At 40.1% G+C, this 26145-nt stretch overlaps 1 long non-coding RNA gene across 1 annotated transcript in view; it reads right to left on the reverse strand.

The window, feature by feature from the left end:
- Positions 1-25592, reverse strand: part of LOC307182978 — a 93659-nt gene extending 68067 nt beyond the window's left edge. Inside the window, exon 1 of the long non-coding RNA XR_013827326.1 lies at positions 25507-25592. This is a non-coding gene — a long non-coding RNA (uncharacterized lncRNA). The remainder of the gene's footprint in view (positions 1-25506) is intronic.
- Positions 25593-26145: the final 553 nt, after the last annotated feature.

The raw sequence follows: 26145 nt of genomic DNA on the forward strand, positions 1-26145 counted from the left end.
CAATCTGTTTCATAGTTTGGTGTCTGTAAATTAAGATCCGGTTGCTCAGACAATTATTAATCCTGTACCAAGATCACGGGACAATTTCTCCCTTACATTCTCATAGGGAAAGCCCTGGGATTCACAGATAGGCTGCAGTGTCACATAGTTCTTTCTGATAATGTCTCCCCACGAAAAATGATAGCACCACACCAAAGAGTAGCTCAATAAAAGGGATTTTTTGGAGGACTAAGATGTTTCAGACACGTAGTTCAATACAGGGACAGTATCTAGAGAATGTAGAGGAATGGATAGACTATATATCCCTAAGGCAAGGCTCAGTAAATAACATTTTTCTCAAACATAATTCTGATAGATGTTGAGTGTTGATTTGTTAATACTTAACCCGTCCCATCTTCACCGTGTTCTCTCTCAACATGGGCCTTCCACTCATCCACTCCATGTTCAAACAAGATCCAAGAGCATTCCTTGATGTCTCCCACTCCGCTGCCACCGTATCAGTCAACAGGTTTTATTCATTTTGCTTCCTAGATATCTCAGAATCAACCAGTTCCCTCCATCCTGAACTTCTACACCAATGTGTCATCGTTTCATCTACCATAGAATTTTCTGCTTCTAATCTTATGTTCTTCCATTCATGGTCCCCACAGAGACCCTGTGACCTTTCCAAATACAACCTGATGGCATCACTCTCCTGCTTAAAACCTTTCAAAATTCCTCTGGTGCCCTCAGAATAAAATGCCAAGTCCTTCTTAACATGGCAGACCAGGTCCTGCACTGTCTGCTCCCTGACTGTCCCCAGCCTTTTTCACAGTCACTCTCCTCCTCACTTTCTTTACTGCAGGTGCACAGGTCTTCGGGAGTTCCAGTAAGTGCTTCATACTTTCCTCCATCAGAACTTCGAAGTCTCCAATTATTCACGTTCATAGTACTTTATTTGCATTTTTCATGTTACAACTAGTTATTTGGGTAATTATACTGTTAAAAATCTCTCTACCCCATGGACTAGAAGCTTCATAAGGTAAAGAACTGCATCGTTCTAGCTCATTGTCGTTGTTCTTATCTAGCATAGCACCAGGCACAGTGCCTGGGACATCTTAAGCCTTGATATACATGAATAAAAAATGGGATAACTAAATGAATAAATAAAAAGTGAATATTAGAGTCTAGCTATTCTGTTTTCCTAGATAAATAGATGATTAGATAGAAATTTTATATGACATGAGAGCCATGTATTGGCAGGCATACTGTCCTGGTCTCTTGTGTTTCAGCCCGTCTTCCACGAAAAAGGCACTGACAGCTTTGTTCTGAAAAATCTCTGCAAGGATGTCTACATAGCAAACAACCTTGGAAGACAGGTTTTTCTCCAATGCAGAGGGCATATTTGTTTCCTGACCAGGGTAATAAGCATAATGACTTCCTCTGGAGCAAAGGTTTGGCAACTCGCTAGCAGCCCTCTTATACAATTGAGGATTTCCTAAATTCAGGGTTTCTCTGACAAGTCTACTGTGTACACAGCATCCGCCCTCATTGCCCTTCACTGTCTCTAAGGGACTTAATGGGCCAAGGGAACCAATACAAACATGAAGCTCATGACACTTGCTGTACCATGAGTAATCAAGTTCCTTGTCTCTGACCCAAAAGTCTCATGTCTTCTACCAGCACCCATGAAACTATGGTTAATTTTTTAGCTTGCAAACAGCACAAAATCTCAGACTCTTCACAATTTTTGAAACCACGTACTTGAACAACTGGCAGAGCTCAGAGGAGGAGATGTGGAGGCTGAGAACCTCTTGTGAAGATTGGGAAGGCTACGAAAGACAGTGCTTCCATTGGTTGTGCATTAGAGGTCCTCCTCAAAAGTTAATTTTGGGGGCTTCCCTGGTGGCTCAGTGGTTGAGAGTCCGCCTGCCAATGCAGGGGACACGGGTTCATGCCCCGGTCCGGGAAGATCCCACATGCCACGGAGCAGCTGGGCCCGTGAGCCTGCGCACCCGGAGCCTGTGCTCTGCAACGGGAGAGGCCACAACAGTGAGAGGCCCGCGTACCGCAAAAAAAAAAAAAAAAAAAAAAAAGTTAATTTTGGGGTGACTCAAAAAAAGGAAAATCTTGGTTCCCAATTTATAAACATCACGAAATACATTGTAAAAGTATTAACTAAAGTGTAATTCTTGAAGCACTTGCAACAGAATTGTCTGTGTTTAAAATAACGACCCCTGCACCCTATTCCAAGTCTGTTCAATCAGAACTATACTCATAAAATAATTTTCTAGTTTGACAAAGTTTTCACTGACCCATTGACATTTTTTTCAAATACCTCCTAAAAACCATCTTCACTGAGACAAAAAAAAATATATAGTATAACTGGCCTTGTATTAGAGTTGGGCCTAAATAAAAAACATGTAATATCTATTCAACACCAGGATCAGAACCTCTAAACTCTTAAGAAGAGTTATAGTTATGCCCCCACCTTACTCTCATTCCATCCTCCCTGTAATAACCCCAGCCATTTCTTTCAATTCTATATAATACCATTGTAAACATATTTTATAAATAGATGATTGATAAAGAGACAGCATATCCAAACACGAGATAAACACAATATACCACAAAAAAATAAATCCAATATACTAAAACCTCTCCATTTGGAATAGGGCAAGAATGTAAGGTAAATTTAAAAATTATAAAGTTGAACAGAGAATGAATTGATAGTCTTCTCTTTAAACCTCTAGATGCAAAGAAAAAGACATCTCCAGCAAGCTTAAAAGCTCAAAATTCAATCTTCTTTACTGCCACAGTAAGGTCTGCATTTTCTGTTTCCCTTTATTTCACGAATAAGCTCCAAAACTTTCAGTGTTCTATATGAAAGGTAGTGCTTGCTCAAAAGCCAAGAATGAAAGATCTAATTACTGATGGAAACTCACCTGAGAGCACAACCCAGCAAGAGCCGCTAGCGGGGCTCATTTAAAGTCTCCTAATGGTTTTGAGTCAAAGAACTCCCTGAAGACTGAGCTGATTACATCAGGATTTCTGACTGCAATGGTCAAAGTAACATCCATAGGATATGACAGGAATTATGATGGATATCTAAAGCACTGCAAGGTGAAGAGTAAAATCACTTTTCTACCGGAGAGCTCTGTTCCATATAAAACTCAGTATAGATCAACAGTGAAAAGTTAATCTCTTCTCAGCGGAAGTAATGAAGACATACAACACACAACTCTGCCAGAGAAAAGAAAAAATATCTTCTGCATGCAGATTTTCTCCACAGTCTAATTGGAAATTTGTAAATGATACTAAATAATCTATCAGATTATTAAATGTCCAGATTAACATGGGAAAAAAATGATCACTCTTCATGATATATATAAATTGATTTGAAAAGAGTTTAACAATAAATGTCTTCCAGATATTAAAATATGTCTTCGAAAGTGACCTAAGTTTTGGTGTCATGATAAAAATTTCAATTTAACTTAAAAAAACAATGGTTGTGGGAAATTATTATTTTCCTTATTTTTGAACCTATATTTATAGCACCAAGCCTAAAATCTTTTTAAAAAAATACACATTTAAAATGAACACCGGTTAAAGCCAAATAATTTATGAAGCATAATTCTCCACTTCTAAAATGTGGGCGGTGCATTGTGACTTCCTTCCAAAGAGGACGGTGTGGAAAGAGGGGGAAAACTTTGAGTGGGAAACCTGACAAACACTACCTCAGCCAAGCGATCAAGGTTTACATCACTAGTGACAAGTCATGATCTCTCGATATGAGAGTGGCACATGGGTCTCCTCCCCAAAACCTACAACCCCAGTCTAATGAATAAAACATCCAACCCCAATTGAAGGACATCTACAAGACACCTGACCGGAATGCCCCCAAATTATCAGAGCCCTCAGAAACAAGGAAGATCTAGAGGTTGGTAAAAGGGTACAAACTTTCAGTTAGATGAAGTAAGGAGATGAGTAAGCTCTGAGCATCTAATGGATAACATGGTGACTGTAGCTGGTAACACTGAATTGTATAATTGAAATTTGCTAAGATACTAGAACGTAAGTGTTTTCACCAAAAAAGACAAAGAAGTCTTTCTCACCCTGTGTATGAAACATGAAAGTAAAATGAAAGTTATATAGTCTAGCAGATAGCAATTCATATCATACAGTGTTCACAAAATAATCATTAGAGATGCTCCGATTTGCATGTGAATAAGGAAACTATAGTCCTGAAAGACCAAAAAAAACAAAACAGAAAAAAAAAGTCTGAGAAACTTGTCATAACCAAAATGAGCCTAATGGGAAATGATGACTGAATGTAATATGATATCTTGGATGGGATCCTGGAACAGAAAAATAACATTAGGTGAATACCAAGGAAACCTGAATAAAGTGTGAGCTTTAGTTAATAGTAATGCATCAATATTTGTTCATTAATTTTGACAAAAGTGTCATACTGCAAGATATCAATAATAGGCAGAACTGGGAGTAGGGTATGTGGGAACTCTACTACCTTTGCAATTTTCCTGTAAATCTATTCTAAAATACACATTTTTAAAATTATTTTACTGAGTCAAACTTTTCTGAAACACAAGGCTACAAGTATCTGAAGCCAGACTTGATGCTAAGTCAGTAGTGATATGACTACATCTATGCAAGCTAATTATAAAGTACTCATATTCCCGCAGAGCTAGACAGCATCTAAAAGCAAGACAAAAGATTATAGATTAACAACCAATGAATAAGAATGCACCTATATATACAAAATCTTCCATGTCACATCTGACTAGCATCTTCTACGTTTTAATTTTTCTAGCAAAAATATGTTCTCAAAATGGAAGCCACTGTTTTACTGTTCCTGGTAAATACCAAGCACTGACCTCAGTTGACAGCAAAAATAAAGTACGCAGGGCTAATAAGGTATGAATTAGGAATAAAAGGTTACCCTTCTCTTTCAAAAAAACTGCTTCTATACGGGGTACCTAAAAATCCTTTGCCCAGGGTATAAAGGATCTCATAACTAAAGAGATTTAATTGCAAATTCTTTCTGATTCATAGTAAACCTAAATTTCTACTCAAGCCTAAATGACTGGCAAGGGTTGTTTTGCTTCCACGGCTTGGCAGTAGCCTTTCATGAAGACATGGATTGAGATGAGAAAAAGGAAATAAAGGAGGAAAGGACTGTACTATTCATACTGTAACTCAGCAGCTCAGCTATGTTTGTATTTATATATATTTCATATACGCTGAAGTGATGTTATAATTGGTATTTAGGTTGCCAATAAATCTCACGAGTTAAATGAAGTCTCATGAGATATATTGAGAAGCTAAATACCAATTAAAACATCACTTCAGTACAAAAATATGTACTGATTTTCAAACACTGCGTTATAAGCAACTAACTTTGGAATCCAGACCACGTGTAAAATGTTGCCTACTGCTATACATTCATACCAGGAATTTTACATGTTGCATCCACTTATAATACTTGAGTAATGCTATATCTATCCTCATCTTCACAGAAGCTCTATTAAAGTACCAACACTATCTGTCCTAAGGAGAAAATTACGATAAACTAACCTCTGGTTGCAGAGTTGCCCCATAATAGTATTTATAATAGGGAAGGACTCGTTTCTAACAGAAAGGAGGGACTGCTTAAATGACCATTTACATCTGTGTGTTGGTATATTATACAATCATTAGCATCGCCATAGAAAAACGTTTGATGTCAGGGGAAAATGTTCATGACATTGTGAATGGGGGTCAATTGCCTATCTGTTCTCAGATCACTCCCCATCATTCTCAGCTCTGTTCCATCTCACAGAGAACTGTATTTCCTTGCCCCGTGGCATCCAGTATTTCCAGACAATGAAAGGCACGGGTAGAAAGAGTCTGACTATAGCCTACAAATGTCAGCAGTGCACTCAGATCACCGGGGGTTCCTTGTTCATGCTTTCTGTGTGTACCTCACCCAACTCCCACTAGCTTCCATGTGACTTCATTTCAAGGGAACCCCTGCAATTATTTTCTGGAAAACTGTTTAAGCTCTTGGAGCCCACTTCGCCTCTAGAGCAAAGAGCTGGAAATGCCTGGGAATTTACTTGTGGGGGCAGGGGGAGGGGGTCACCCTTCACCAATGACCGAGATGGCTGGGGGTAAGAACACCCAGCTCCTTTGCTTCAGGAGAACTGAGGCACAGTTTACACTCCAGATGTTTCCTCCAGGATCCAGCTATAGTCACCCTCTGAGGAACTTTGCCTGGCTTTCACCCCTCTCTCTCATCCTGCCTCTCCCACCCTCCTATGGCGCTCCCCCCAGGAGCACTCCTGCAATAATTTTTTATACACAAATCCCTGCCCCAGGAGGACTCAATCTAAGATCATAGAATGGAAGCAGCCAGGGTATTTCTTCCCCTCTCCCGCTGGCTCCAGGGTTGTCCCCAGCAATGGCTGCTCTCCTCCATGGCCCCAGCTCCTGTTAGTTGGACCCCACTGTGGTTGCCCGATGCAAGCACACTCAAGTCCCCAGTGCTAAGGTTAGGGCATTGCTCAAAAGAGCAGGGCTGTGAGATCTGGGATGGGGATATCTGGGTGTCTCAGGTAAAACTGAGAAATCTTGAACCTCCCTAAGCTCTTGGGCCTCCATTACCATTACCATTTCAGAGGAAAGAGGGACTGAAGTTTCAGAAATGAGCTTGTACCCATGTTATTCCCTCATCTCATGTAGCCCGTGACTGAGAAGCAGCAGGCCTAATGGAATAGGAGAATGGTTTACTAAGACTCGCTGAGGTTGGTGTAATATATTTTAAACCAGAGACAGATACAAGGGGCTATTTCTCCCATTGCCAGTTACACATAGACCTGAAATTAAAAGATGGGGGTGGTAGAAGTGGCATTTTTCACCATTACACATCATGTTCCATCACTGCAACCTTGCATTATGATGGCTTATAGATCTTAATTCCCAAGGGAAGAAGGTTTCCAATAAGAGGTACACAATCATCCCATTAAATTATAAGTTCAAACTTCCATCTGGCCATTTTGGACTCCTCATGCCATTGAGTTAACAGGCAGAGGAGGAGTTACTGTACTAGCTGTGATGATTTATTCGATCTGCCAAAGGGAAATTGCACTGCTGCTACACAATAGGGGCAGAGAAGTCTGTACCAGAACCCAGAAGATGCACCAGGACACCGGGCAGTACTTCCACGTCCAGCAGTGAAAGTCAGTGGAAGATTACGACCCAATCAAGGCAAGACCACTAAAGACTCCCACGATTCAGGAAGAAAGATTCCAATCATTCCACCAAAAACAGAACCCAGATAGGGTGTGCCCACGTGTAGGAGAACATGGGATGGATAGTGGAAGAAGAAAATGATCAACGTCAACTATGGCCTCGTGATCAGTTACAGAAATGAAGGCTGTAGCAGCTATGCACAGTTTCATTATAAACATGCTTATATATATTAACAAAATACCTATTTTTACCTTTTGCTTCCTGTCCTATTCTGTTTGAGGAGCATTGGTGAGCCATAATTTTGTGACTTAATTCTCAGATAACCTGACCAGAAATAGGAGTATCCAAAATGAATGGAGGGGGCCTCTCACTTGCTCTGCCATTCAACATACTGACTCTTGGTCCAGGCTGCGTCCAGGTGAGGGATGAAAGAAGGAAGTGTGGAAGGACTGAGGGAAACCCCTCCGAGGCCGTCAGGGCTTTATGACCACCAGCAGCTGTCTACAGTGGGGGGAGAGGGAGGGAGCTCAGAAAGCCCCACAAGGTGCAGGTGCCTGGGGCCATGAGAAGGCTGGGGTTGGGGTAGGAGGAGGGAGGACACAACTCCCAGGCACTCCAGGTCCTCAGGGAGCGGGAAGCAGCAGCCATCAAAGACGAGGAGATGCAGGAGAGTTGAGGGAGACGTTCCCTGAGGCAGATACAGGGGAAACCCCCAGAGAGGAATGGCAGGGCAGGTCTGAGTACTCAATTTTTACTTAAAGCTCTAACTCTTGTTGAGAAGCAAATCATCATCTAGGAGATGGACCAGGAACATACTCCTTTATCAGTCACGGTGAGATCTTGAATCTCTTCCAGTGATCAAATCGTTGTCACTGGGTTCATCTCATGGTGCCCAGGTCCCTCTTCTCAGAAGGGGTTCTCTCACGGGAGGTGTATCAGGTACTCCAACATCCTACCCATGTCTAATCCCAGCCCCTTTTACTTTCCTAATAGAATTCCCATGATCTGCCCTCCTCTGGGCATCATGTGCTCTAAGGAAGCCTAGACCCACCAGTAGCCCCAGGGGACAAACACTGACAGGCCTAAGCCAATCATGGAGGTCCCAGTCCCCTTGCCAGTGACTGGTTTAGCCATAGGCACGTGAGGCACTTGTGTCCTATGAAACATGAGATGTCTGCTATCAGCTTCCTGGAAAAGGTTTCTTCACTCTTAAGAAGACACACCTGAAGAGAGGTGGTCTCTTCAAGTATGGACATATCTGGCGATGACCCCTGGAACTGTTGCAGCCCTCTTACAATTATGAGGGGAGCACGTCTGAGGGCAAATCCAAAAGGCTAAGGATGGCAGAGCAGAAAGACAGAACATGGAGTCTTAATGATGTAATTTATCCAGTAAATTAGCCAGTGCTGGGCCTGCCCTATCCTTGGTTTGTAAGATGCTAAATATCCTTGTTTCAGTGGATTACATTTGGAGTTTTCTGTTGCCTGTAGCCAAAAGCATCCTAATTGATATAGGGAGTATCTCACACTTTCTCCTGATGGCTGGCATTTTTGCTGGAGTTTTTAATGCTAGTTATTCTAACAAATGACCCTCAGATCTCAGTGGCTTAACACAAAAGTGCATTGCTGTTTCACGATCAGATGTTTAGCAGATGACCTTTTCTGTGTGGTTCAGGGATTCTTGCTTCTTCTGTTTTATGGTCCTAGTATCCGTTGGTGTTGCCTTGAAGTTATCTGTTGGATCCTCTGCATTTAACTCACTAAAGAGATACGGAAAATGGCAGAAGATGTTTAGGAGCCAGATCTGCCCAGGTGGCTGGATCAGCCCCACGTTTTCTAGGCATGTCCAGTGCATTTGTCAGGTTTGCCTTTTCTACACATAACAGAAACCCAAATACACTAGCATTAGCAAACTGAGTTCATTTTTTTTCCACCAAAAAAATCCAAAAATGGCAACTTAGCACTAATACAACTATACCAAGATGCCACCAAGGTCCTAGGATCCTTCAATCTTTCCACTCTACCATCCTTAGCACGTATCTTTCTTCTTCATGCTTCCAAAATGGTGTTACACTTCAAGGGATTAGAGTAGTACACTAAGTTCCAGACAGGGAGGAGGAGAAAGGAGAAAGGGCTAAAACATGTGCCACTTGTCTGCCTCTTCTTGAGGGAAAAAGTTTTCCTGGAAACCTTACCGAGTAGACTTTCACTTACTTTTCATTGGCCAGAACTACATTTTCTAGCAAGGGAGTTTGTGTAACAAGTATCTGTCTAACTAGTACATTGCCACACTGAACAAAAGTGGGCTTCTATAACTAAGGAAGAAGGCAGGATGGGTTCAGAGTAGGCAACTTTGAGCATGTGCCTCACCCGGACACACCAGGCATCCAGAGCTTTAGCTGAGATCTCTAGGACACTGATTTGATTTTTTTTCTCCACCACCTTTAAAGGCCTGTAACTCTACAGTCCAAGCAATGAAAATAAACACCCTCTGAAAATAAACACCCTCGTCTTCTTTACTGTCCACGTGTTGAAGGAACTAAAGATCTCAGATTTGCTACCTCGCATAAGATATACGACTCATTTCCTGTTTGAGTCAGACAGGAGTTTGATCAGAGATAGAATAACATAGGGTGGGGTCCCAGAGTCATTTATTTTCAGCCCAGACACTTTCTGCTATACTCTATTCACAGTTTCCTGATCTAGGAATGAGATTTGATGGACTGTGTCTATAACTCTGGTTAGCAAGAACAGGAAATGGCAGTTCTGATCTCCCTGAGAACTCACAGAAAATTGAGGAGAGGCCTCTGGGGTACGCACGTAAAGGCAGCACTTAAGATGCAACTTTGAAGTGGGGGAGAGGCTGAGAGCACCACTTTGCATCTGCTCATATGTTTGTTTCACTCACCTAACACATTTTTTAAAATATTTTCCATTATGCGTAAAATCAATATTAGGTAATTTGAAAATACCAAAATATATTAGGCACAAACCCACCTTCAAAGATTTTATAAAATAGAGAGCATATATGTACCAGAATAACCACAATACAAATTAAATTGTGATAAGCACGACTGTATACTAAGAAGTACAAAGGACTGAAAAAAAACCCCACTTCCTCTGTGGGTGTTTAGAAAGGTGATTACGCATGCATCTGGGTCCTAAGCATGGGTAGAATTTTGGTAGATGGCTATAGGGAAGAGGAAGTTCAAGTGGAGGAAAAACATAAGAATGTAAGCCAAGTCTCCCAAAAAAGTGGAGAACTCTAGGTTTAGAAAATCTAGAAGATACCTAGAAAATAAAGTTGTCAACCTAGGTTGAGACCAAGTTATGAGACCACAGAAGCCTACATCTTACATGATTTGTATATATCCAACTGACCTGGGTTGTAAAACTGGCAAGAAGTTTTGGCTTTCTGTTTTTGTTTTTTTGAAAGTTACACTTCTAAGGGGCAGAGAAAAAATTTAGAATTATAAGTTTTCTAAAGTGAATGTTCTAAGGAAAGGGAGGTCAGGGCCTGGAGTCAGGAAGAAGCCTGTCAAGTCAAGTTGAAGGGAACATTAAGGCTCTCTTGGTCCTATCTGAAAAAATAAACTGGGGTCTATGGGTCACATGGAAACATAACACTGAGCTGAAATATAGTTACAAAATTCTGTATCTTTTTAGTATTCATATTTAGGGAGTTGAACATTTTACATTAAATATAACAGGTTTTTGTAACAATAGCTTTATACTTAAACTTGAAGGGTATCTCTGTTCTCAGAATTCATTCAATCAACACATGTTCCTAACTGCATGCCAACCCGCCTGCAACACTGGGGGTACAAAGGCAGCACCAAAAGCAGAATCACTCTTCATTTCACCTGTTCCTAAAAACCTTAAGAATTGTGTGTTTACTTGGCGTCGATACCAGCATGGCTGTATCTTGCTGTCACTCATCTCTAAGAAATTAAGGGCATTAGTATAACCAGTGCTACCCTCCTACCAGTAAAATCCCAAGTTGCTAATGTGAAGGTGGGAAATGGAAGATTATTTTCCTAATTGCTAACTACTCTGATGCAAACATAGAATGAGCTGCTTTCTCCAAGTGTCAATGAAAATATCATCTCCAACATATAATTTGAATGATTCATAAGGCACACTGAAAGTCTGCCCTTGCTCAAAGGCAAAGAAAAAAAAAACTTTATAAAGGAAGAGTCAAATAGGTAGACGTGGGGATAAAAATAGGTTCTCAAACAAAATATTGGGTGGCAGGAGGTTATGGTAAGAGACACTTCCTCCTAAATAACAAATTTTCTTCAGGATCCCTTGATTCTTTCAGAATACATCTGAAATTTTCCACTTATTTTCTGCTTCTTCCAACAGCATGGATGAAAGGCACAGTAAGATTTAGTATAGACAGCATTTCCAAGACATATTTATGTAAATGTCACTTGAAGAAAAATCCTGTATTCCCAGAGCAAGAAAATTAACCCCCAATCTTACTGAATATTTAGCCTATATTTACCTTTCAAGATTAGGTATTGGAAGAACATATCACGTTTAATTCCACAGAAGTATTCTTAATGACATTTAAATCATTCCTTATTCCTCCTATACCTATTAACAATTTCTCAGATAATTTTATGAATGAATCTGATGATTCTCAGAGATTATTTATAAGGAATTTTCGAAACCATGCATCAGGAAGACAAAAGAAGTATTGCACTGCTTTTTGGAGGGATTTTCTAAATGAATGGAGAAGAGTCAAAAGCTTGAATTTCAGTGTTTTATGAAAAGAAAATAACCTATTAAGGCAAATTATTTAAGAATTAGAAATTAAGTTCAAAATAACTACAGGTTTGCCTCAGAATGGGAGAAGATATTTGCAAATGAAGCAACTGACAAAGGATTAATCTCCAAAATATACATGCAGCTCATGCAGCTCAATATCAAAAAAACAAACAACCCAATCCAAAAATGGGCAGATCTAAATAGACATTTCTCCAAAGGCGATATACAGATGGCCAACAAACACAGGAAAGGATGCTCAACATCACTAATCATTAGAGAAATGCAAATGAAAACTACAATGAGGTATCACCTCACACCAGTCAGAATGGCCATCATCAAAAAATCTATGAACAATAAATGCTGGAGAGGGTGTGGAGAAAAGGGAACTCTCTTGTACTGTTGGTGGGAATGTAAATTGATACAGCCACTATGGAGAACAGTATGGAGGTTCCTTAAAAAACTAAAAATAGAAATACCATATGACCCAGCAATCCCACTACTGGGAATATACCCTGAGAAAACCATAATTCAAAAAGAGTCATGTACCACAATGTTCATTGCAATTCTATTTACAATAGCCAGGACATGGAAGCAACCTAAGTGTCCATCGACACATGAATGGATAAAGAAGATGTGGCACATATATACAATGGAATATCACTCAGCCATAAAAAGAAACAAAATTGAGTTATTTGTAGTGAGGTGGATGGACCTAGAGTCTGTCATACAGAGTGAAGTCAGTCAGCAAGAGAAAAACAAATACCGTATGCTAACACATATATATATGGAATCTAAAAAAAAAAAAAAAGGTTCTGAAGAACCTAGGGATAGGAATAAAGACGCAGACATAGAGAATGGACTTGAGGACATAGGGAGGGGGAAGGGTAAGCTGGGACTAAGTAAGAGAGTAGCATTGACCTATCTACAGTACCAAATGTAAAATAGATAGCTAGCGGGAAGCAGCTGCATCGCATGGGGAGATCAGCTGGGTGCTTTGTGATCACCTAGAGGGGTGGGATAGGGAAGGTGGGAGGGAGACGCAAGAGGGAGGGGATATAGGAATATATGTATACATATAGCTGATTCACATTGCTATACAGCAGAAACTAACACAACACTGTTAAGCAATTATACTCCAATAAAGATGTTTAAAAAAGAAATAAATAACTGCAGGTTTGGTTTGATTTAGTGTCAGCCATCTAAAAGATAGATGGGGCCAGTTATCAGATGGAAGCCATGTGCTTCTTTATTTTTCTTTCAAAAATAAGAAATAGCAACAAAAAAAAAAAAGAATAAGCAGAAGACTAAAACAAAATGAAAGTGAGAAGTTAAAGAGGTGAATGCCTAAGTTGGCTTTGCAAAAGGGTTTCTGCTGGACCTGAAGCCCTCGTTTTTCTGCTCTGAAGTCTGCATAAGTTTTAAGGGATAAGGCAAAGCAAGTGCAAGGTAAGGAACCTTATAAGAGATTCTCCTCCGTAAACCTGAAATTACAATGGGTTTTACCCCCAATGTAAGGGGGAATAAAGAGATACCTCAGGCAATAAAAACACAAGTCTCAATCTTGGCACTGGAAAACAGGGAAAGGGTTTCCCTGAGAACTTGTAACCACAATCCAGACTTCATAGATGTTAGCAAGCCAAATCATGCAACCTGTGTGATCCACAAAAACTCAGTTGAGAATTCACAGTGATTCTGCATTGGCACTTACCTAAATGTAACTAGCAGACGCAAACACAAATTATCTCTGGAGACCTAAAGAATATTCCCTTAGATAAAACCAATATTAGCAGCTCAAGTCAAAAATTACAAAACATACAAGGAAACAACACTGTAGGCAAAAATTGAAAAATAACAAATGTTAGATGGTCACCTAATCTATGACAAAGGAGGCAAGAATATAGAATGGAGAGAAGACAGCCTCTTCAATAAGCAGTGCTGGGAAAACTGAACAGCTGCATGTAAAAGAATGAAATTAGAACATTACCTAACACCATACACAAAAATAAACTCAGAATGGATTAAAGACCTAAATTAAGGCTGGATTCTATAACACTCTTAGAGGAAAACAGGCAGAACACTCTTTCACATAAAATTGCAGCAAGATCTTTTTCAATTCACCTCCTAGAGTCATGAAAATAAATAATCAAATGGGACCTAATTAAACTTAAAAGCTTTTACATAGCAAAGGAAACCATAAACAAAGAGAGAACCCTCAGAATGGGAGAAAATACTTGCAAACGACGCAACTGACAAGGGATTAATCTCCAAAATATACAAACAGCTTATACAACTCAATATAAAAAAAAAATCAGAAAATGGGCATAAGACCTGAATAGACATTTCCCCAGAGAAGACATAGAGATGGCTAACAAGCACATGAAAATATGCTCAACTTTCAGAGAAATGCAAATCAAAACTACAATGAGGCATCACCACACACTGGTCAGAATGGCCATCATTAAAAAGTCTACAAGCAATAAATGCTGGAGAGGGTGTGGAGCAAAGTGAACTCTCCTACACTGTTGGTGAGAATGTAAATTTACATATATCTGGAGAAAACCATAATTCAAAAACATACATGCACCCCAATGTTCACTGCAGCACTATTTACAATAGCCAGGACATGGAAGCAACCTAAATGTTCACCAATGGAGGAATGGATAAAGAAGATGTGGTACATATATACAATGGAACATTACTCAGCCATAATAAAGAATGAAATAATGCCATTTGCAGCAACATGGATGGACATACAGATTGTCATACTGAGTGAAATAAGTCAGACAGAGAAAGACAAATAGTATAAGATATCACTTATATGTGGAATCTAAAAAAAGGGTACAAATGAACTTATCTATAAAATAGAAATAGTGTTACAAATGTTAAAAACAAACTTATGGTTATCGGGGGAAAGGGGAGGAAAGATAAATTGGGAGATTGGGATTGACATATACACACTACTATGTATAAAATAGATAACTGATAAGGACCTCATGTATAACACAAGGAACTCTACTCAATACTCTGTAATTGCCTATATGGTGGAAAAAGAATCTAAAACAAGAGTAGATATATGTATGTGTATAACTGATTCACTTTGCTGTACACCTGAATCTGACACAATATTGTAAATCAACTGTACTCCAATAAAAATTAAAAAAAAAAAAAAAACAACCAGCAACAACAACAAATGTTAGGATCAGACCTGCAAAGAGTTTGAGGTTTTGAAATTATCAGAATACTACTATTCTACACAGAATATTAAATAACTATTACAATATGTGTACAGAAATAAATGGGAAGTTAAAAATATGAGCCAGGAAATTATAAGGAATGGCAAAATACATATGAAAATAACAGAATTTCTAGAAATGAAAGTATCATTAAAATGTGACACTCAAGGGATGGTTTCAGCCTACTAGACACTGCCAGAGAGAAACAATGAACTGAAAGATGAATCCAAATGAATTATTCAGAACACGGCATGAAAGACAAAGACAGGAATATTATTTGGCAAAAGAGATTAAGGAAATGGAAAAAAGATGGAAAAATATAGTATGCATCTAATGGAAGTTCCAGAAAAATAAAATAGGAAGAATTTAGAAGAATATTAAAACAGATAATGGATGAGAATTTTCTAGAATTTTTTAAAGTCTCCCAACATTAGATCCAGAAAGTCCAATACCAAGCATGTTAAAGAAAAAATGTATGTAAATATTTTTATATTTATAAATATATTAAGTACATTACATACAAATCTACACAATTAGATACATCACTGTGGAAAACTACAGGACACCAATGATCAGGAGATCTTAAATTCAGCTAAGGAGATAAAATAGATCACCTTGACGGTAAACAGCTACAACTAAAAGCTAGAAACCAAATATGTTCGATGTGCTAGGAAAAAAAAAGAGCAAAAAACTACAGTTCTAGAATTCTTTAACCACTGATGAAACGTTCCAATATTGAAGACAAAATAGGTACATTTCAAGAAGAATAAAAACGGAATTTGCTTCTGCAAACCTGCACTAAATTCTAAAGGATTTCTAAACAGATGGAAAATTATCCCAAATAAAAAGGTATAAGATGCTAGAAGTAATGAAGAGCAAAGACAGTGTTAAATATGGACACAGATCTAGATGAACATGATATAAAGCACTAATTACAAAGCCTTTTAGGATTCTCTTAATATAGAATTTAAATATATAATAAAGGAGCATATAAATGAGAGGGGAATAAATTGAGTTACAATGTTGTATAAACCTTGTATTGTTCTGGAGGAGGGTTAAGGTTTTGATTAACAGAATTTTATAAATCAGGAAATCATGTTGAAATCTGTATGGAAATCAGTAAAACAAACAGACTGTAGAAATTCTAAGCTAGTGAAGAAGGAAAGTAAGGTGATAAAAGACATAATCAACCCCCAAAAAAAGGAAGTAGAGAACATAGCCCAGGAAACATATTTAGGGGGAAATGTATAAATATATAAATACATGTAAAAGTTAAGGATGTATAATATATAAAATTATAGAAAGAAAAACAGAACAAATTGGACAACAGTACAAAATGTTAGATCTAAACCAAATATGTCCATCATTACATTCAATGTCAGTAGACTAATTTCTACAGTTAAGACAAAAGTTATAAAAATGGGTATTAAAAATACAGCATGCATGTGTGTATCTGTACATGTATAATCTAAAATATGAACATACAGAAAAATTCAAAGTTAATAGTAGCAAAAGATAAGTACTAACAAAGTTGGTGAGGCAATATCATGCAAAATGAACAAAGTTAAAATTACAAAAGGTAAAGGTAGTGACGAAAGTTTTAAATCACCAGGATTTACAGTAATCCTATGTTTGCATGCACCTAATAAAATTATTTCCAAATATATAAAGCAAAAATTGCCAATACTACAAGAAGAAATAGAAAATTCCACCATAACAATGGGACTTTTTAAAACACCTTTCTTGCTGATCAGTAGAGAAAACAAGAATGGCCCCAAAACAAAACAAAAGAAGATGCTCAAGCTGATTGGTATTGGGTTGGGGGGGATACCAGATAAAGCTATAGCAAGATAGAATTTCACACCCACGTGTTTAGCAGAAATTTAAAAGTCAAACAACAGGACATGGCGCAAAAGGAACTCTCATCTACTTGCAATTGCTTAGAAAAATGTGGCATGTGCATCCTTTTAATCCAACAATTACACTCCTGGAAAAAAGACCTTAAAGAAACATTTGCATATGTGTATCAGAAGATTAGTTCATGAATATGTATTTCAGCATTTTTCAAAATCCCAAAACTAGAAGCAATAGAAAGGATAAACCGTGGTATAAACAAAGAAAAATTATGAAGCAATGAAAACAAATGAAACAATGGAAACACAGCAACAACCAGACAGTGAGAGGGTCTCAAAAACTGAACACTGAGTAAAAGATGCAAATCACAGAAGAGAACATGGATTATGATTCCATTGAAAGTTTAAAGCAGGTGAAACTAAAGAATATGTGTGTGGAGTGTGACTGTGTGAGGGTTTGTGTGTGTGCACACGTGCGTGTATTGCAATCCACTACCTGGATTGCACTGGGCCCACTAACTGTGTCAACCAGCATAACCCAGGACAATCAGAGCATCTGATAGTGACAGCCAAGATACCAGACAAGGGCTGACAGAACCCAAGCCCCAGGACTTTGGTCCATGCTCCACAATTGCCCCAAGTAATATAGGCAGCAATGAAATCTGAATTTGAAATTCAAAGAAGGAATCGAAACTCTGAAATAGTTCACAAGACGTGGCCTAGAAACAAAAGCTGTAAGGTGTTGGAAAGCCCCGGGAACTCATCACATTCTCTCCCTCAAATCCTCCAATTATTCCTCAGAATTAAGTATCAATTCCTTAACGTTCTGAACTCAATCCACTGTGGCTAAACAAAACAGGCCACTTTTACTCTCCAACTCCACACTTTCTCCATCCCTTGTTTTTGTGACATTTATCACCTCTCAAATTCTTTTTGCTGCATCTCATAATGTCAAAATCCCACTGATCACTCAAGGTGATCACACAAATTAAATGTTGCTCTGTGAAACTTTCCCTCATTCTCCTGGTTAAAAGTAACCTCTGAACTTGCAAGACAGTAAGAACCTTTATAGTGACACATAGCATTCTCTCCTGTATTACAGCTTAATGGAAGACCGGAGTAGAGAGCCTGGTCTCCCAGGAAGACAGATGTCCTGTCATTCTATTCCCATGCACACCTGCTACGCCTCCTGGCAGACGTGGCAAACTAGACTTTAGTTATGATAGATGCAGGGATTGATGTTCCCAAACAAAGAGGAGCAATAAAGATTGGTCCACTCTGTCCTCGCTCCTTGGAAAGTGCCTGGGTGGGAAGAATATAAACTCTGAAAGTTAAAGTTATGGGTTGCAAAACTCTAAGACCCAGTGAGCCAGCTATCCCAGCCTCCTCATTTAATTGAAAATTGAATACGCCAGGCTATCAGTATATGACTTTAAAGAAAGATATGGAAATGCTAATGGTCTTCTCAACATCAGAGAGGAGCAGAGCAGTGATGTCGGTAACAGAAAACTACATGAAACTGTCCACATAGGCACTGAAATAGGGATTGAGGTCACCAAGGGGCAGTGAGTGATGGTGCTTTTCTCAGCAAAGGCAAACAGACTTCAACACCCAGTTCTATTAACAGTTCTCAGATGTTTAGTCAAAGTAGGCTACTACATGCAGGAAAGGTGGGCTTCTTTTGAAACTCTGAATATGCGAGTTAGATGTAAAGCTGCAAAAGAATGAAGACTGAAAAGAAGTGGCCATTATCGAACGTTTCTCCACCTCCTTTATGTACGGAGCCAATGGTCTTATTATGAAAGCTACACGGGCTCAACTGTCAAGAATGAAATGGCGTTGCCAGATCTTAACCCAAGAATTACTATGTTGTTTTCAAACACCAATTGTATTTCATTAGAGAGACTGTCCAGAGAGAGTGAGTGTGACACACTGTGCTGTTAATATGTAACTGTTAATCTGATCCCATTCTTTCTGCAGTAACCAAAAAGTTGCCTAAAACCTCTACAATCTAGCTCTCTCAATTTAGGCCTGCTCCTGTGAATGGCAAGAGTCTCATGAAGCAGGAGTGTTTAGGGGACGGATACCAGCCTGTAGAGCACAGATGTAATACAAGACATGAACTTGGCATTTTGCTGTATTCTACCTGGCACCAACCCTGTGCACTCTCTCCAAACAATAAAAGTTGAGTGCGTTCGTCTCACTCCTGATCAGAGTCATCAGTCGAACCTACATGAGCTCACAGAGTTGACATATTAAATAACATTACAGCTGCCAGATTATTAGGACTAATCATTGCCACGTCCCAGGTGATCCAAGTCCTGCTTGGGCGTTGGCTGCAACACATCTATCGGTTGCAACTAAATTCTCTTTGGGAAATCTCATGCTGCAGAGGTGGGTAGAAGATTCATTGCATCATTACATTTAATGAAACTGATTTCAGATATGAAATTGTCCCAAGAACTATAATCAAATATGTTGCTTTCATTTATGTCATTCACCTGCTTCAAAATCAGCTCAAAAATAAGACTCCACATTTTTTTAAGATTTTAAAAATATTTTTAAATTGAGATTATTATGTTGACATTTGTTTCTCATTCCACATCATCTTTAGCCAAGCTCTGAGCACTTACAATTCTCCGACTAATTGTTGGGAGCTTAGTCAGAAGCATCTGGAACACTGGTGGTGGAAGAGTTTGCTGCAACACTTGCAGTAGCTGCTGTGGCTGTCCACACACAAGCAGTTGCCTTTGTCTGATGGTCCACACGCTTCTCATATTCACCTTGAGCTAGTAACTCTTCACCAAGTTGTATTTCTTCAAGGAAGAATTTCTGAACAGCTTCAGCATCTTTAAGGTCAGGTAATTAATTTATTTACACGTCACATAACATTTTTTATAAAGCAGATAAACCTATGTAATCATTAAAAATCATCATGAACACAGGATCTTGGAAAGTCCAACTCTCTCCTTGGCAAGCTTGTTTCTTTCTTCCGAGGTCACAACTAGTGAGTGGTGGAGTGGCGATTCAAACCCAGGCAGCCCAGGTAGCGCAAATTTCAGCACACGTGTACTCAAATATTACACCGCCTCTATATACTGTACAGAAGTGAAGACATGCCCACCAATACAAAAGGCACCTCGGACATAAGCAGTCGGCATTTATAGGGCCTTCTCCATCAGACTGCACTTTTTTTATTGATAGTTCCTATGTTTCAACAGCAACTAAAACTTAGGCAAAGACCGTTAAAATAAGTGTTTGACAATGTAAAGCGGATTATGAGTTACCTTTGTTGAAAATGAGAAAGGGGAATGTTGGTGGTGTTTGCGTATTAATTGCCATAACATTTATCTAATTTAGTCAGTATAAAAGACTAGAAAGATACTCTTAGAATTAAAAATATATGTAAATGGATCAATGTCCAGAATGGTGGTGTGAGGACCATGGAGCTTCTCGCCACGGATACAACCATTCAGCTGCTGAAAATTTCATTCCTGGAAATTGTCCTAAGGGCACATAGCAAGTGGAAAAAGTCCACTTAAGAACACCTGCTAAATCTCAGTAAGAACATTTGAGCCGCGACTTGCTCTTATCTCCCCCACACACCCACTCCCAATTCATTTGTCAACATCGCTCCAGAATCTACGTCCTACCTCCCCACCTAGATCATCAGTTCCTGGAGATTATCAGTTCCTTGACAGCATGTTTTTGTTGTTTTTTTTTAAAATTATGTCTCTCATATGTTCTAGACTGCTGTAATAGAAAAAGGTTCCAAACAAATATTTTCTGAACAAGATGACTTCCAGAGGCACCTATCCAAAGGCAAGACCAGGGATTTACAGTTGGGAGAATTCTGCTATTGTTCTGGCTCTTGGGGTAACACAGAACCATAATGGATAAAGCTGCTATCCTCCCCAAAGTGAGGAATCTTCTCTAACCATACCCAGGCTGTTGGAAATACGCTCACTCCTCTGAGAACGAGAGGTCAGGTGGTGAGAACTCCACGTGGAAGAGACATAAGTTAGCGTGGATTCCAATTCACTGATACAAAGGAAAGCTAAGCCCCTAATAACTAAGTATGAAACTGTGCACTTTTCCATATAGGCTTCTTCTTTAACACAGGCTTGTGTTGTCTGTGGAGGCCTGGTTCTTGTGTGCGTCAGATAAACTGATTTCACAACAGCGGTATCAGTGAAGCATTGGAGAACCACTGGGCTCTTTGTTTAGCGCTCCTTTGTGTAACGCATGGCCTCTCCAAGGCAGAGGCTGTAATGACCTCGTTTTTCAGCTGCTGGTGGAGTCATCCAGGAGCACTTTCAAACAGCTGCTGGAGAAAATCAGGATCACCACGTGTGTCTTCCTATGGGTGAAACTAATTTGAAAGGAATTCAAAGGAATTTGGTGAGGTTCACTCACATGTCAAATTAGTCCCTCCCGAAGTGAGAGAGTAGCGTTGACATATGTACACTACGAAGTGTAAAATGGATGGCTGGTGGCAGGCTGCTGCATAGCACAGGGAGATCAGCTCGATGCTTTGTGAAGACCTAGAGGGGTGGGATAGGGAGGGTGGGAGGGAGCTCAGGAGGGAGGGGATATGGGGATGTACGCATGCATGTGGCTGATTCATTTTCTAGTACAGCAGAGACTGGTACAACATTGTAAAGCAATTATACTCCAATAAAGATGTAAAAAATAAAATAAACTGGCTGCACCACTTGCAAAAAAGAAAAAAAGAGTCCCTCCGTAGGAAAAAAGAATGTTCAAACACAGATAAGGATTACATGAGCTTGTACTAGGAGGGGAAACGAATCCCTAAGAGAGGAGCAGAGTGGCCTTAGGCAACATCTACTCCTTGGAGAAGCCCAGTGTGCCCTGGCCATTAGGCGCCCAAGGCTGCCTGGGAGGCTGCAGTGCTGTGCGGGGGACCAACGTGATTTGCCATGTTTTGCCAGGGCACTGCCACATCATGGGGCAAGAGTTTGATTGGACAGGACAGGCTTTCCCGGAGAGACCGAAAGACAAGCTCATCTCTGATGAGTGAATTTCAACATGAAGAGGAGATTTGAGTCTGTTTCTCTGGCAGACACCATATATTGACCAACGTACTCCCATCAATTTCATTTTCTTTGCCCACCTCCCTATAGAGGCTAAAGGAGCTAAATGCTGCACCTGCACTGTTCTGGCCAGTGAAATGTAAAGGAAAGTCTTCTAGAATCTGGAAAGGATTGTTTTTCTGAATGAAAGAATCAACTATGGCTGGTGCCACCCCCTTTATCCTTCCTGCATTGAAAGGGGGTGCTACCACAAAGTCAAAGGTCCCGAGAACTGCCCAGAAAATAACTCTGACACCACTGAGCCACTGAACCAACCCCAGCAGGCACCTACTTCCAGACTTCTCATTATGAGACAAAAATAAAGGTCTTTTTATTAGTCCACTGTTGGTCAGGATTTGTATTTCTTGCAGCAGAAGGCATTCACAACTAATTCTATTGCTGTACCAGGATGGAGAGAAGACTGCTTATAATTGTGACAGGAGACTTAGGCTTTCTACAAAGGAATGTGGAAAGTCATTGTGGAACTCATGTCACAATTGTTTTATGTCCCCACACATACCACTCTATTAGGCAACACATGAGAAGTCACTTGTACTAGGCAACACACAAACTTATTACTGTGAACAGCCCTGCCACAGAGCAGGGCAGTTATCCCTTCTAACGATTGCTCAGCCTCTGTGTAGATGTACGACAATGGCTAATACTCCCAGTTTGTCTTCGAGACTCTCAGCTTGTAGTTTAAAGTCTTTTGCCTAAAGTTCATTTTCAATGTGGTCAACAAACTGGAAAAAGCTGGAGTCTACACCAGAAACAGTAACACTCTCATTCCTCAAAACAGGGTAAATTTAAACCCTGATAGTAGTGGATATTTGTCTCCAGATCAGCTCCATCAATATCATCTGGGAATTCGTTAGAAATGCAAGTTCTAAGGTCCCTACTGACAAACAGAATTACATGCTCTAAGTTTGAGAGCCACTTCCCTATAGCACAAGGGTATATCAGGTGAAATGCTCTCCTCCTACTTTCATGTTTTCCTTTTCTTCCCACCTTCTTCTAATCTACTTTTTTCCTTCTCTTCTGTTAATGGTAAGTGTCTTCAGATGTTATCCTAATCCATCATTTGGTCTTATTACCAAGAGGGTCATTGACATCACACTAAGGCTCATGGGAGATTTTCCACTTACAGATCAGAAATAAGTAACTCAAAAGTCCAGCCCTCCAAGTATTTAACTAAAGACTGTCAAACCCGGGTGGGAAGCAGAGTGAAGCAGAGTCCCAGTCCATGTCTGTCTGTCTGAACCCCCACTAAAGACACTGAACCTTTTTCTTCATTTAATCCATCCTAAATCCTGGGTCTTTCTTCTCATTTCTCATTCCCTTCTGTCTTAGTTCCTTCAGGCTGCTTTAGCCAAAATACCATACACTGACTGGCTTTGAACAGAAATGTATTCCTCACAGTTCTGGAGGCTGGGAAGTCCAAGATCACGATGCTGGCAGATTCAGTGTCTGGTGAGGGTCCACTCCCTGGTTTACCATGTCAGAGGGGGTGAGAGCTCTTTCTAGAGTCTTCTATAAGGACACTAGTCCCATTCATGAGGACTCCACCCTCATGACCAGATCACCTCCCAAAGACCCCACCTCCCTCCAAATAGCATCACCTGTGGGTTAGTATCTCAACATGTGAGTTTGCAGGGACACAAATATTCAGGCCATAATGCTTTTTTTCTCTTCACTTAATAGTCAATCCGCTTTCACTTCATTTTCAAAGTATCTCCTACCATTTCAATCTCAAATTATTATCTTTGCTTCTGTCTAAACTTCATGCTATTTTCATTTCTTTCTGCTAGGAGAGTGAAAGCTGAGCTTCGATGAGCTGTGGGTATATATCCTAGAGATTCAGTCTAATTATCTTGTGCTAAAGACAAGGTATTAGTGTCATCCGTTTTTAATTGGCTGTCACCAGTCACAGAATGTCCTATTTGAAGAAGTAAGCTCGGCATGAACCCCTCCCCCACCCCTAGCTCCCTTTTACTAACCTCTAATTTATGTAAATGTACACAAAATTGAGTTGATATGCTCCCCACTGTGCATCCTCCTAGCAGATTTTTCGAACAGATATCCTCATGTATTCTCCTTGTCTCTTAAAGACTTTTGAAAATGTGATTTTGATTGTGCATTCATTAGAATGTCATCTAACACCGTGCCTCCACCGTGAGACATAAAAGAGCGTGGAGAAAAAACCAAAGCCATGAGACTCCGCCCCCGTCCCCCCCCCCAGTCTGGGTGTATAGCAGAGTTCTCCCCAGTACTAATCAAGTGCCCTTATTTAAGCAACTAAAAACAATTTTTAAAAGTGCTAGAGGGCTCCCCTGGTGGCGCAGTGGTTGAGAGTCCGCCTGCAGATGCAGGGGACACGGGTTTGTGCCCCGGTCCGGGAGGATCCCACCTGCCGCGCAGCGACTAGGCCCGTGAGCCATGGGCGCTGAGCCTGTGCGTCCGGAGCCTGTGCTCCGCAACGGGAGAGGCCGCAACAGTGAGAGGCCCGCGTACCGCAAAAAAAAAAAAAAAAAGTGCTATAGGACGGACATCTCTTCAGGTGGCAGCTGTTTAAAGAACACTGAAGGGCTTAATGGAAGTGATGCCTATGTGTCTGTATGTCCTCTTCTATGAGCAAAGCTACAGTCTGCTAACCTTTATGTTCTCCTTTTTCCTTTGGTCCTGATATTTTTTCTATTTCTATTTTATTATTCTCTTTGAAGCCACCACAAAGCCTCTTTGGAAAAAACACGTGAAATCAATGAACTATTCGTAAAAACAGTTATAATAGTATTCTATTACGTTTAGGAATAATTAAATGGTAATAACAGCATCATTTATATAGTGATTTTAACTTTTCTAAGCATTTCATTTTTTTTTTTTTGAAGGATACTTAACAGTAAATTCAGGAGCAGGAACTTCTGTCTTTTAATGGACGAGGAATTAAAATCTAGAACATGATTCTCCCAAGGTCGCGCATTCAGTTAGTATTAACAATAACAAACACACCAGCAGCAGCTGCTTATCACATTTGCTAACGGGGACTTAAACTCAGGTCCCCGGACTCCAAATCTCACACTGTTGTCTCTGTACATAATATACCTCTCTAGTTCCCCTGACACAAAGTAACTAAGTTACCGAGTTACCAAGAAGAAGAAATAATTCAAGCCCAAGCCCATGATACATTTCATTAGCCACTAGCATAGAACAGAATATTTACTTAGTTGCTCAATTCTGTTGAGGAAGTGTGGACGAGAGGTAGGACAAAATAATGGAAAATAGTCGTCTTGGATCCACTCAGTGGCAGAACCAAGAGTAATTACGTTACCTCATCAGGTTGGTTTTGCGCCATGCACAGGAAGCCAAAGCATTGACGTGCCGAGGTTCGCAGCAGAGAGGGTTTATTCACAAGGCCGCCAAGCGAGCAAACGGAAAAACAAGCCTCAGCTCCGCCTCCCAGAAGGCAAGCGGCTATCAGCTCCGCCTCCCAGAAGGCAAGCGGCTAGGGGTATTATGGGATGAGGAATAAAGCAGCAGGTGGTCTGAGGCGTGGGGAGCGTGGGGAGCCTGGAGAAACATGATTGAAAAAGCGCCCTAATCCTCCTTCTGCGCAGGCGTAACTAAGCTACAGGCCTCTGCACGTGCAAACTGGAGGTGCTTAACATGCTCTGAGGGTGGAGTTTTGGGCCCTCGAATGTCAAAAGGTCACCAAGGATGCTCATGTGTGCCCATTTGGAAGGTTGGGTCGGTCATCCTGTCGGGCCTTAACCAGTTCAGCTCAAACTAGACACAGCTGACTCCAAGTTCCTGGAAAACAGCTCGGGCTAACATCTTGTTGAGGGCCCCATGTCAAGTAGAGGACATGCAAGTCTTTTGTAGATGTGATTAGTGAAGGCTGGTGAAATGGATTTAATGATTACCCACGGTTTCAGTTACCACTCTTAATGTGCACTGGGAATGCCCAGTT

The sequence above is a fragment of the Stenella coeruleoalba genome, assembly GCF_951394435.1.
Source record: "Stenella coeruleoalba genome assembly, chromosome: 2".
Classification (NCBI taxonomy): domain Eukaryota; kingdom Metazoa; phylum Chordata; class Mammalia; order Artiodactyla; family Delphinidae; genus Stenella; species Stenella coeruleoalba.